The sequence below is a fragment of the Zootermopsis nevadensis genome, unplaced genomic scaffold, assembly GCF_977971745.1.
Source record: "Zootermopsis nevadensis isolate Lab colony 2312 unplaced genomic scaffold, Znev_1.0 Znev_ptg000030l, whole genome shotgun sequence".
Taxonomy (NCBI): Eukaryota; Metazoa; Arthropoda; class Insecta; order Blattodea; family Termopsidae; genus Zootermopsis; species Zootermopsis nevadensis.
Window position 1 is genome coordinate 13,166,285 of NW_028259162.1, and position 12,505 is coordinate 13,178,789.

At 36.8% G+C, this 12,505-nt stretch overlaps 1 protein-coding gene across 10 annotated transcripts in view; it reads right to left on the reverse strand.

Moving 5' to 3' along the window:
• Nucleotides 1-12,505, reverse strand: part of LOC110829632 (EGFR adapter protein) — a 743,671-nt gene that overhangs the window by 371,446 nt on the left and 359,720 nt on the right. For 2 of the 10 annotated variants that reach the window (XM_087358345.1, XM_087358344.1), the window contains exon 1: nt 623-908. The exons of the other annotated variants lie outside the window; for them this stretch is intronic. The gene's annotated coding sequence lies outside the window, so the exon portion shown is untranslated. Of the gene's footprint in view, nt 1-622; nt 909-12,505 lie in introns of those variants that run through there. 10 annotated transcript variants of the gene reach the window in all.

Below are 12,505 nucleotides of genomic sequence, written 5' to 3' on the forward strand. Positions count from 1 at the left end.
CGCCTTGGTTCATATCGTGGTCTGCAAACCGACTATTCTGGTTTTTTTCATAATTTCATCAGTCCGTATTGGCAAATTCTGGTATAGTATTTTAAATTGAGCAATAACAGTGTCCATCAATACCCTTTGCAAGTCGCTGTTAATCGTGTAATTTGACGCTACATAGCTAATGAGCTATCGAGGGCGTCGTTAAATAAACAACTATTATTATTTTCTTATCTGCGTAATGTGTTTTAATGCCATATGCCGTTCTTGTCCAAAAACTAATGTCTTAATTTAACGTAAGCTTACGAAACACAAAGCAGATTTAAATTAAAAATTAAAACGTTTATAGGACGGGGCACACTTTTATAGTAACATAAATCTGGAAACAATTTTGACAGCTTTATTTCAGTTTCATTGAACATATATGTCAGACTGATATTCGATATAATTTTATAAACAATATGTCTGATTTTAAAGTATATTTCGTCTTTAAAGGTGATGTTTTAACTGCCGCATCATATCACGCTATACGAAACAGAATAATCACATACCACATGCCTATAAGATGTTACCAGCTGATGAACTAAAACATTACATTTCGTACATTAAATACTAATATAAGCAAATAACATGTTACCTTACGCTTCTGCCACCCAAGTGATGAATGAGACAGATTAGCCTTACTTGTCGACTCTACCACACACTTCGAAGAACTCGCATGCTGGTGGAAACGCGTGTTCCTGTCGATCAGGTCAAAACGCCTGTCCTACTCGCCGAGTGTCTGAGCCACGACTGTCGTGTCGTCGCGACGCCAACGCGTACTGAAGCCACGTGGCTGACTACATGTGACAACGCACGCGCGTTGGGCGAGCGGAGGTTTGGATAGCAATGCACACGTCACTACACAATTCAACTGCACTTACTCAACTGTCACTCCCATATCTCCTGCAACGTGTACCATGTCCAGCTCACAATCAGAGGAACTGTTATTCTTTTCTGCAAAGGTACAGCGAGTACAGTAAAATTGGTCTTCGGTTCCACAACGCTCAAGCAATATAAAATGGGACTGAAAAATGAAGTTACAGTGTTTTTGATTAAAAATCACTGCCAATTTTTACACGTATTTTCAATTATTTACAAGTGTTCGTTCACGTCACACTACATCTTTCGGCATGAAATGGTCATTATCAGGTATACTCAAATTGTCCTGAAGCTATTGAACATCTTCGATAATACTTGTACGAAAAAGGTATTTAATTTTGTCTATGATAAATTAGTAGATAAAAAGTGTAGAAGAGTGACAATGATAATAAAGTAAAGAATACAAAAGCAACACGCTGGGAAGTTACACTTCCGAATTGATGAAGTTATATTTATTTACTTAAACTGCACTGATATTCTTATATGACTGAAACCAAATTGCATTTAACAATGTTCGAAGTTAATTATAATAAGAAAATTATTTCCTTAATAGGATGTCTCATCTCTTTGTTTCCTTGCCCACATTTCGACTAAAATACGACAATGATTTTTGTTAAAATCGTAAACTGAAGTCCTGTACAAATTCCGAAAATTTATAACCTCACGTTTAATTTCAGAGAATTAAAACTGCAAGTATAAGATTAGCGGGATATGTATTATTAACTAATAATACATACAAATATTAATATTTATTAATACACTGCGCATGTGAATTGCCACTTAATTTCAGTAAAATTACACAAATTTAAAATATCGTCAAAAGTTTATTAATTTCTCGGGTGTCATATATCATTTTCTTATTTTTAAATGATTCACATCCAAGGTAAATGACGGATTTTAATTCGCAATAAAGATTAACTTCACACATTTGACCGTTTAAAGAAGGAAGCCCATTTTACTATTTAATCGTTTAGTTCGTACTTTAAGCAAACAACGCTTGTTCATTACAAAGACAAATTGTTAAAAACTTTATCATCGTGGAATAAAACGGCTGTGCACATAAACAAGGACACATATAAATTTGCCTACAACAGAGACAGTGACTGATGTGGGGAAAAATGTCTTAGTAGAGGCAAAGATAATATGATGAATGCCCCAAAAATTATCAAGTCCTATTACCCACTATCGAATCCAATATTTACGTATCCTCGCATTTTTAAGTTTAAAATAACTTCGAAACAACAACTCATACTAAAACGACTTCTTCTACAATTAATTTCATTTACCGCATTGAACACTCAAGGTTGCTGTATTCACCCAAAGTAGACTGCCGTCAGCTCGAATCCGATCACATATTATTTCCTACTGAATGTAAACACTTGATCGATTTACTGCCAAACTGAGCACTAGTACATAATTCGAATTCTAGTTGGTTGAAAGGGAACTCGTATTAATGTAAACATGACTTTACTGTCAGTTCTCACGCCCAATGACGTTTAAGGACGAAACCTGTTGATATTCAAAATGAATACTGAACAGATTTAAACCGGAAGTAACAAAGCCCGGTAGGAGTTCGTTTAGGCCTATAGTCTTAGTATGTGTGTTGTTAATCAGCTTTGTTCTCATTGTGACAATGAAACAGCAAGAATTAAAACTTTATTCCGTCAGTCGAAAAGGAAATATATTAAAGATTCAGATTACGCTCAAAATGGCTCCAAGTACCTTTATAATAACGCGTTTTTAGGGGGGGTTTAGAATATGCTTTCACCACATACATGGACTTCAGTGTCGAAATGCCTCCCAGTCTTGTAGATGGTAACAAAGGTTTCGTAAGAAAGTTATCGTCTCTCTCGTAAGGCAAGGAGGAGAATAAACTTTCGTCCCAAACTCAGTTTCGCACACAGAAGATTCCGTGGCGTTACAAACCAGAAGGCGGGAGTCGGAAAATTCACCACCGTGAGAACGTAAAATCTCAGATTCGCACCTAAGATTATCTGTGGTAAATATTTGTAATTTCTCAAAGAATATGCGACATGGATTTCAAATTGTACGAAATATCCCTTCATTTTAGGGCATTAAGCATATTATTATAACACACAGACTCTCATGTCATGAAAGTAAAACCACAAGCGAGTGTAAACGAAGGGGTGTGTTGTCAGTGCGGACCTGTTGCTATGGCTTGTTTCCATGCAGTCATCATGATCCCAGGAGCAGATGGATGCGAGCAATCAATAATAAGGAAGACGCACAAACGCCCCTCCGTATCCCCGAATGAATGATGACTAAATGATACATTACGTATTTTGCAAGTGGATTGATTATGTAGCGACGAAGGGGAGGGGTGGGTGATCTTCGTATTATGCATGTGCGTACGAGATTTATTACAGCTAGAACTGCGGACTGCTGTCAAGATGGAGAAGGACAAGAAAATTAGTAACTAGGTAAATATTCAAGGTTATTCACATACAGTTCCCAAAATTCAATAGACTGCAGATCAATATGTAGTTTTTGATCTCGATATCAAATTCGTTATTTGATTATCGACAAGCAAAGGAAATCAAAACTGGCCTTAAAGTAATTTTTGCAGTTACACTCTGGTTTTTGTGTGTGTATATTTCGGTTAAATCCCACTGTAGTCCACGCGGACGTGGTGAAGAATGTGACACTTCTGTTTTAATCATCGAAATATTTTTACATTAATTTTTAATATTCACCTATCACCACATTTGAAGTGTTTGGTCACTTCGAATAGCCAACATTTTACAACACTCTTGCCCGGTTTTTGGTCGGGCATTACTTTCATCCGTCACTTCAAGGATAATTCTATTTTGACACTTTCAAGGAATACTGCGAAAGAAACTTTGGTTAAAATATGTCAAATAAATATGTATAATCTTAAATTTGGCATACAGACCACAGATACCAGCTTTATATTTCTCCGGATACTGAGTAATTCGAATTATACGATAGTCATTTTCATCAAATAAAAAAGTCAAAACAACAATCATAAACCGCGAGAATACTCAGTTCCTGAAATGGCATGTATAATATATACTTCTGAAAGACATGTTCTAAAACAGCTTGACATGTACAGCGCAGTATTATATTCATACATCGATTGGGATATAATCAGTGGGTGTACACACTAAATCAACAAAATTACAGAATTCTGCTATGTCCGTCTGTAAGGACTAGTGAGTTCGGGAAAAAAGTAGTCGCAATAATATCAAACATATGAAAATATTTGTGACATCTTTAAAACAATTTTCCTTAAGAAAATCTTTCTAGGACTGTCAGTAGTGTTAGTTGGTTAAAAAACAACTTCTTTTAGAACCATTTCACATTATAAAATTCTGATGATGGGGAAGAAACTGGTCGATTATTAACAAACTTAAAAGACTGATTTCCCGGGAAGATTTTATTAATGTTAGTCACCGTGAAGCCTTCAAATCATACAGTACTGCTCCCAACCCAGTTAAACTGAATTTATTATAACCGTTATAATAAGTTACTAGTAAAATATATTGATCACATTATAGACAATTACTTAGTGTACATGCCGCACTGAAAATCGGGCCGTAATAATTTGTAACAGCCTACCGGCCTAAAGTGTCTCATACAGATAAGGCGAACAGTCATTAATCTTGCACAGAGTGCATCTGAAAGGTCTGTATAAACTTTGGGGTTGAGTTTTACATAGCAAAACAATACATCAAGTTAATATGAACATGAGTCCGCAAAAGCTAATTTTGCGAGTTACAACCGTGAAGGAATTGTACAAGAGAAGCTGAAGATGTTCTTCGTGGGTCAATAAACGCTACAACACGTCACATAATTGAATGTGGAACACGTTTAAAGATGCCGGGGATGTTGCAAACAGTGTGGCAGCCATTCAAAATGTTCCGAGTTTCTACGTCATTAAAGGATTCGAATAAAAAAAGGCCTTAAAAGTGTTGCCACATGCAGAAATCAACCGAAATCAAATCAGATGAGCGTGGAGCCACACAAATGGTCAACCTCGACGTATTTATCGATAACGTTAGGTGTTACTGAGGACATCTCGCATGACAAGGCTAAAATGTGGTGGCATACCATTATGCATGAACGACATTCATACTCTGATAGCCAGTGGTACATAATCTGGTATACTAGACAATCCATTCTCCAAGAAATCTCAACATTCATTGCCTGTACACCTACATAGCAAAACACGTGGGTGTACCGCATAATCATCAGCAGTACCTGGTCCAAACACTCACGCTGGTGTCTACAATGGATTACACCTTGAAATGTTTCCTCTACCCACAGGCGATGGTTGTGAAAATTTATAATTCTGTCTCTACCAAAGTTGGGAATTCAGTGAAGTGGTCACTACACGAAGTACTCTGACGTGCTGTAACTCGAAAAGAAAGCGTTAGCAGGCCAATGTTCATATAAACTTTATGTAATGTTCTGCCCTGTAGAATTCAGCTCCGAAGTTCGTACGGACTAATGTATACGGACCACGAGAGCAAGTGATTGCTACTACAGTTAACGGCGACAGTGCTCAAGACATTGGAATGCGGCCTCACGCACCAGCGTTTCAATGGTCCACTCCGAACATACGAGATTGTTCCCCCACGAAACAAATGACCATTGTAAATTCGGGAGAAGAAAAGTAGCCGAACTGAAAAAAAAAATCCCCTTTCAAATAAAGCTATAAAAATACGTAACAATGTCAGTAAAGAAACAGAATACTTTTAACACATTAAGAGAAATTAAATTACGTTATAAAATGGGACGAGTGCCACCAGAGAGAGATTTACGTTGACCGGGGCCACTGCGTGACCTGTCCACCTGGATTCCTCTTCCTATCAGTTCTTGTTCACACACATTCTCCAGCACTTCCATCTCAGTCTAACCCCATTTCCTTCATCCTGCTTTATCCTTTCGTCCTTCTACCCTTTTTACCAATTCACTACACGCCATTACTACAGTCATATTGTCGCCGTCTTTCTCCTGCTCACACAACTGAAGTTAGATGTAGCAAAATGGAAAGTAAAGTATTTCAACAGCGGTTTCGTGAAAGATTCAAGGCAGCTATGATTTCAACAGAGCAAAAATGAGTGCTGCTGTATGTCGATTTGCTAGTGCGTTTCACTTACCGGCATTAACTAAACTAAAGAGAATTATATGAGATGGCGAACATAATGGAGAATGGACTTTCACAGTGGTCTTGTAAATAAATGATTTGCGTCATTTAAAGCAGATAAGGCAAGTCGCTAAATAGGTGAAATTATAAAGAAGGGCATTAAGGCGACATATTGATAAAAATAAAATAAATTTTATATTTAAACTTTAATATATTTAAATAAAGCTTTTGGTTGTTCGGCCATACTGTAAGCACAGTGCTTTCAATACTTGGTCAACTACACCTTCATAAAAAAAAATTTTTGGCCTTCGTGATAAAATTCCACGGTCAAATTCTTATTTGTAATATATCTAAACGAGACCGCAGTAAATTTTATATATATGAGAGTCTTCTAAAATATTTTTTATTGTCATGAAAAAAATAAGAGAATTTCATCACTGCTTTAATACCTTCGCTTACCTTTTAACCTTAACAATAAATTCCCTGCATTCCCTGTTCGTGAAAGAATAACCACAAAATGCTATAAAAATTTTCCTATGGGCCATATTTCACATATTCCTTTTGACACTGGTCTAGATGTTAAATTGGTAGCTTCATTCGGATCGTGAAACCCAAGGCAGAGAGAAGACACATGGGAAATAAACTAGTTACATGACGAGACTCTGTTCATTATAGTGAAAGCCTGACCTCATTTCGGTTTGTCGTCTTGTAACATACGTCGCAGATATATTATTCCAGACAGAATAAGCTGGAATAAATGTTGCATCTCCTCTCTCGTATTCTAGATGTCCAGGCGTCGATTCTCGAAACAGATATTGACTGAACTTTTTATGCCTATCAACATTTCCTCCAGGGTAATATTGGAAAAAAACCTTATAACAATGATATTGTTTCAAACACTTTGAAACGTATCGTTAATAATCATCGTATCATTCTATGCTGGACAAAAAACGCAGGTGAGTACTCTAGAATTATAATTACACGTTAGAAGACTTGAGAGTGTTACTAGCTACTACTTTCTCTTTCCTAACATTTCGCCTGTACCATCGCACAGATGACATGGAGACGTTCGTTTCGATCTAAGGATTTCTATTTTCAGTTTGCAGAGAATTAAAAGGAGCTAATCTTTTCATTATTTTCAGTGGCGCTGAGTATCACTTAAAACAAAGCATGAATAGGCTGGGCTCTGACTTTCATCTCCAGGAGTTTCAGCAAGCTGAGAAACGTTCTCTCCTACACCGCAAGGAAATTAAGGACAAGCAGCGAGTGGAATGTTAAGTGGGAGAAGAAGTTCAACTGGATGCCATTCGCTCAGACTTAATGGGCTAGCGACGTGAACACTGTACTCAGCCAACAAAGTCGTCTCCAGGAAATTAGCTACGCCACTTTGTAACTATCTTCAGTTGTATTTTAAAATACTTTCACTGGAACTAATACAAAACTTCTTATTTCTTAAGATAAGGCAGCATCAGAATGCATAATTACGTAAGGTAGTTATCGATGTTCTTTATTATTCCAAACACAACTAACGAAAACAATAAATCGATTACGCTTATCACAAAACTGACAGTAGAAAAATGGTAAAAAACATATTTTATTTAACTTACATGCAACTTAATATGCAATTTAAAACAATTGCGTTATTTAAATGATAATAAACTTGTATGCAATATTAAATATGACATTTAAACACCAAGGTTGCCAAAAGCATAAGGACACTCATAAAAAATACAAAAATGACAAAAGTTGTGTTTTTGGCTCAAAATTCAATACAATCAAAGTTTTTCTTTCTTCGAATCCAGTTAAGTTTGAAAAGAAAACAGTTTTCACGCAAACGTTTCATAATTTGCTGACCAGTTTGAGCTTTGAGTCGATTTTTGAAGCTTTTGCTTCATGTAAGTAAGACCATAACAATTTTTGTCTAGTGCTTTCAAGAAATATTTCAATAGGCCCAGTTTTAAATGAAACGGAAAATGATTCGATCGTTACAACCTTGTTTGTGTGGAACAAATGTGCACAATTTAGAGATTAACACATGAGAGAGTTTACGATAAGTTACTCAATAGCTGAATGCAAGGGGTTACACAAGTGAATGCCATGAAATATTTTTGTGGGGCTGAAGAATCTAGATGGTTTTGACAAGTACCGAAATGCAGACTTAATTAGAGGTGTCTCATAAGAAATTGATTTTGCCACGGCAGTGAAACTGTCAATTGTTAACCATCTCAAATAAATATTTTGTGTTAAAGTTTTTTACATACACTATACTCTTCCGATACGCACTGCTATATTTATGACAAGTTTCATAATTAATTTTAAAATTTCACAAACTTCCAACCTTTTTAATATAGAATGTTACATTTTGAATTTTCTTTTAAGTTTTGGAAATGAAGGCGAATACACATTCAGATGGAAATACATTTTAAAGAAAACTTCCTGACACAATAACTTAATTAAAAAGTTAGTTTACAACATCAATAATATGAGATCTGTAAGCATAATTTACGTGATCAGAATATACAACTAATTAAATAATTTATTCATCTTGAAAATTGTCACAAAAAGAACTGACGGAGTTATCATCTGAGCCCAAACTTGCACAGCCAACAAAAGTTTAATTAGCTTCATGGAATATAATTTTAAAGCAAGTGGAGCTTCAGCAAATGTTAAACAGTAATAATACCAAGATTTACATTTTTAAGTTTATTGCTGATTAGTAATTTCACAACTAAATACTGACGGTGAATTAAAGGAAGGATCTATTTAACGACGCTTTTTAAGCCACAAATTGCAGGTTGATAAACAAACAAATCGTTCAATAATAAAATTAAATACTGACACATATGAGACTTGAGATTGGCAGTGAGGATAAAAATGATAGATTCTTGTTTTCGGCGATGAGTAGACTAGTGGAGAGATACCATTTCAGGGATACATACTGCCACAATCTTCACGCCAGAAGTAACACAGTGAAGAAACAAGCAGAATTCAACTCGCTTTAGTAAGCGCCTTACACAGGGCGGCCACTCTGAAAAATATCCCAGATGCTAACATTTTTTACCGCGGAGTCACGGATTCAATCCAAAGGCAAATCCTATGGTAAAGATGGCTGTCTCATGAATAGCTGCGCCGTGCAGTCTACAAGAAGTCTACCGACGTTTTAGAAGTAACTGCTGCTTACATCAGGACGATTAATAAACCTGATGAAGACAGCACGCTAAAACGTAGGTAAACTTCTACGAGACTATGTAGGATTCGAGGTTTTCACAGCGGTGAGTCTGAAGATTGCTGTATTCTGGGTTATTGCGCCGTGTAGTATGGTAGATTTCCACGAACGTTTCAGAGGTCATACTGCCTCCGTCATCAGGGCGATGAATGTAACTTATTACCAAATCTATGAAATTATGACATATCGAAAAACATATTCATCTTAAGGTATTTAGTAGTCAGACATTAAAAGAAATTAACTAATATTTATATAAATCAGGCTTTACTTAGTGTAGGTTATTTTATTTGGTTTCATGTTAGATGTTTTCACTTTTCGTAAACTTAAGAGTGTGAGATGATGCAATATACGATGTGTGTTCAAAAAGTATCGGACCTTAATTTTTCCCACGGAAACAAATGAAACACGGGAGGTGTCCTCCGGTGGGGGATTGTAGGGGATCTTTCGGGTCCCTTTCAGTGGCATTTTCAGCTTGGGGAACAGCCAAAAATCACAAGGAGCCATGCCGGGAGAGTAGGGAGCCTGACGAACTAGAGGAATGTTGTGTTTGGCCAAGAAAGCCTGAATCAGATACGAAGAATGGGCGAGTGCGTTGTCATGATGAAGCTGCCAAGTTTCCGCTGCCCACAGGTCCGGTCGTTTGCGCCGCACAACATCACGAAGGCGACGGATGACCTCGTCCGCAAGTTCTCGGACGGTGACACGACGGTCCAGCATGACCAAAGTCCGCACTTGGTCAATGACATCGTCATTTCGGCTTGTTGAGGGCCTACCGGAACGTGGTTCGCTCTCCACCGACGTGCGGCCATCTTTGAAGTGGTTGTACCACTCCTTAATTCGTGTGATGCTCATGGCATCGTCGCCGAAAGCCTGCTGAATCTTCCAAATGGTTTCCACTTGGGTATCGCCAAGCTTCTGGCAAAATTTGATGCAATACCGCTGCTCAAGTCGTTCCGTCATTTCGTGGTAAATGAAAATCCGACGGGCGTTCACTACAGTCACTAACTCACAGGCTGACTGCCACCGACTGACGCTCTCTGCGGGCGGGAAAAAATTCACTAATGCGCATGAAGGTCCCCTACAACCCCCCACTGGAAGACACCTCCCGTGCTTCATTTATTTACGTGGGAAAAATTAAGGTCCGATACTTTTTGAACAGACCTCGTATTTACTAAAATTATACAATTTATCAAACTAAAATCACACATACATTCACACTACTGTGATACTGTATACTAATTAAATTATTAGAATAAATTACCGTGTAAACATATGTAAACATAAAATTCATTATATCTCGACGTGAGTTCACAAAGAGAGCGCTAGTTAATCAAGACGAGTCAAATCATCTATTAAGCTGAAGATCTTATACAAAACACTACGTCCGCTTGCACCGAGTAAAATCCTATGTTATATTACTGTATAATGTCATGTTATGTCATGCGAGCTCATGAGAGTGTTTTACAGCTGCACTTAAAGTATTTTGTCAGACGAATATGTTGTTCTTCGTTACCATGTTTGTGTCCCCTGTTTGCATGTACATTCACATCAATGCATGTAGTGACCATCATAAAACACATATAACAAGTATCCAACAACGCAGTGACTAGACAGTGAAGTGCAATATAAACGTATTAAATACATGCAGTATGAATATGTCATGTAATAAAGAGCAATAGTTTTAAGCATATTTCGAAAACACGCACAAGCCTGTGTTTGCCAGGATATCAAAATTCCACTTCGGATGCATAACGTGATTACATTTCATATTCAAAATCACAAGTAAAAGCAGGCTCTCTTCTGTTATCACTTTGTTAATGACCTCGTATTCAAATTTTGTAAAATCTGTGTCAGTAGTGTTGAATAACTTCTTGCTTAATGACATAATATCTTGATCCATTAATCTTAACTCTTTGCAACACAGGCTCACTTTAACATATAGCAACTCTGCTTTTTTCACACAGAGTATATTTATGGTTTACTCCAGGAGTGACAATTTCTCGGAACTGCATTTACCAACTGATGTCATTCTTTATTTCTTTTCAACTTTTAAATACAAAATAAATTATTCCATCACACTGTTGGTATTCGTGTGCAAATAAAATAAATTTCTCATTTTAACTTGAGCAGTGCGTTAAGACATAGTCCGTCAGCTAGTTGCGTTAATGATGCAAACAGCATACGCAATTTTTTGGCAAAAGCCATGTCTCTTTTGAGGACACTTTCCGTATATGATAATGTCAACCTTGACTATTTATGCTTAAATTTATTTTGTTTAAGCTGTTTATTTTTTGTATGTTTTTATTAGTGTTGCACATTTTATTATTGTTTGCTCCCATTAAGCTCTTTGCTGTTGGTAAACATTCTAATGAAGGAAATTAATTGCGAATTAGTATTTATTATTAGGGAGAAAACATCAAGGAGGATAAAATGGCTGAGGTATGAGGCACACATGGGGGAGGTAAAGAGTGTGTACTTTTTGTAGGAAGTTGTAAATGGAATAGACCGCTCGGAAGACCAGGAACAGGCGAAAGGATAATATTAAAATTGAATTTAGGGATATGAGGGTTGGAGGTGTAGACTGAATTCATCTGGCTCAGAATCGGTTGTGTGCTTTTACAAACATAATGTACCTTCGGGTTTCTTAAATTTGGGGAAATACTTGAGTAGCTAAGAGAACTATTAGCTACTCAAGGACTCTACTCCATGGAATTATTATTGTTATTATTAGTAGTAGTATTATTATATGAATTGAATTATTATTATTTGTAAGTTGTACCTACACATTCGAAGCATGTGCATCTTCATGAAGTTCGTCTCCACAAAAGTCTGCATTTGCTTAACACCATCCTCTTGGGGTCCACAGCCCACATACTTGTTAAAAGTATGAAACATTTTGAACTTAATGCTGAGATGGGTAAATACGAGCAAGCAGGCAGCGTGGCAGAGAAATTAACCGCGAATTAAGAAGAAACGTGGGTTGCTAATGGGAAATGGTGTAACTGTACCACTGGATGACGTTAATGCGAGGCAGTTATTTAGTGAAACGCGACCACAAACGCTAAGCTTAAGTCTCCATTTTCCATTCTGCATCTCCCACTCTGTCGTGTTCCCTTTGGTAACACGTTAATCGAGATCTGTACAGTACAGCCATCTCAGAACGTTTCGCTGAAACTCTTTTAAATTACTCATGTGTCGAAGGCAAATGGGTTATTGATTAATTTTGATTGATTCAATAGAAA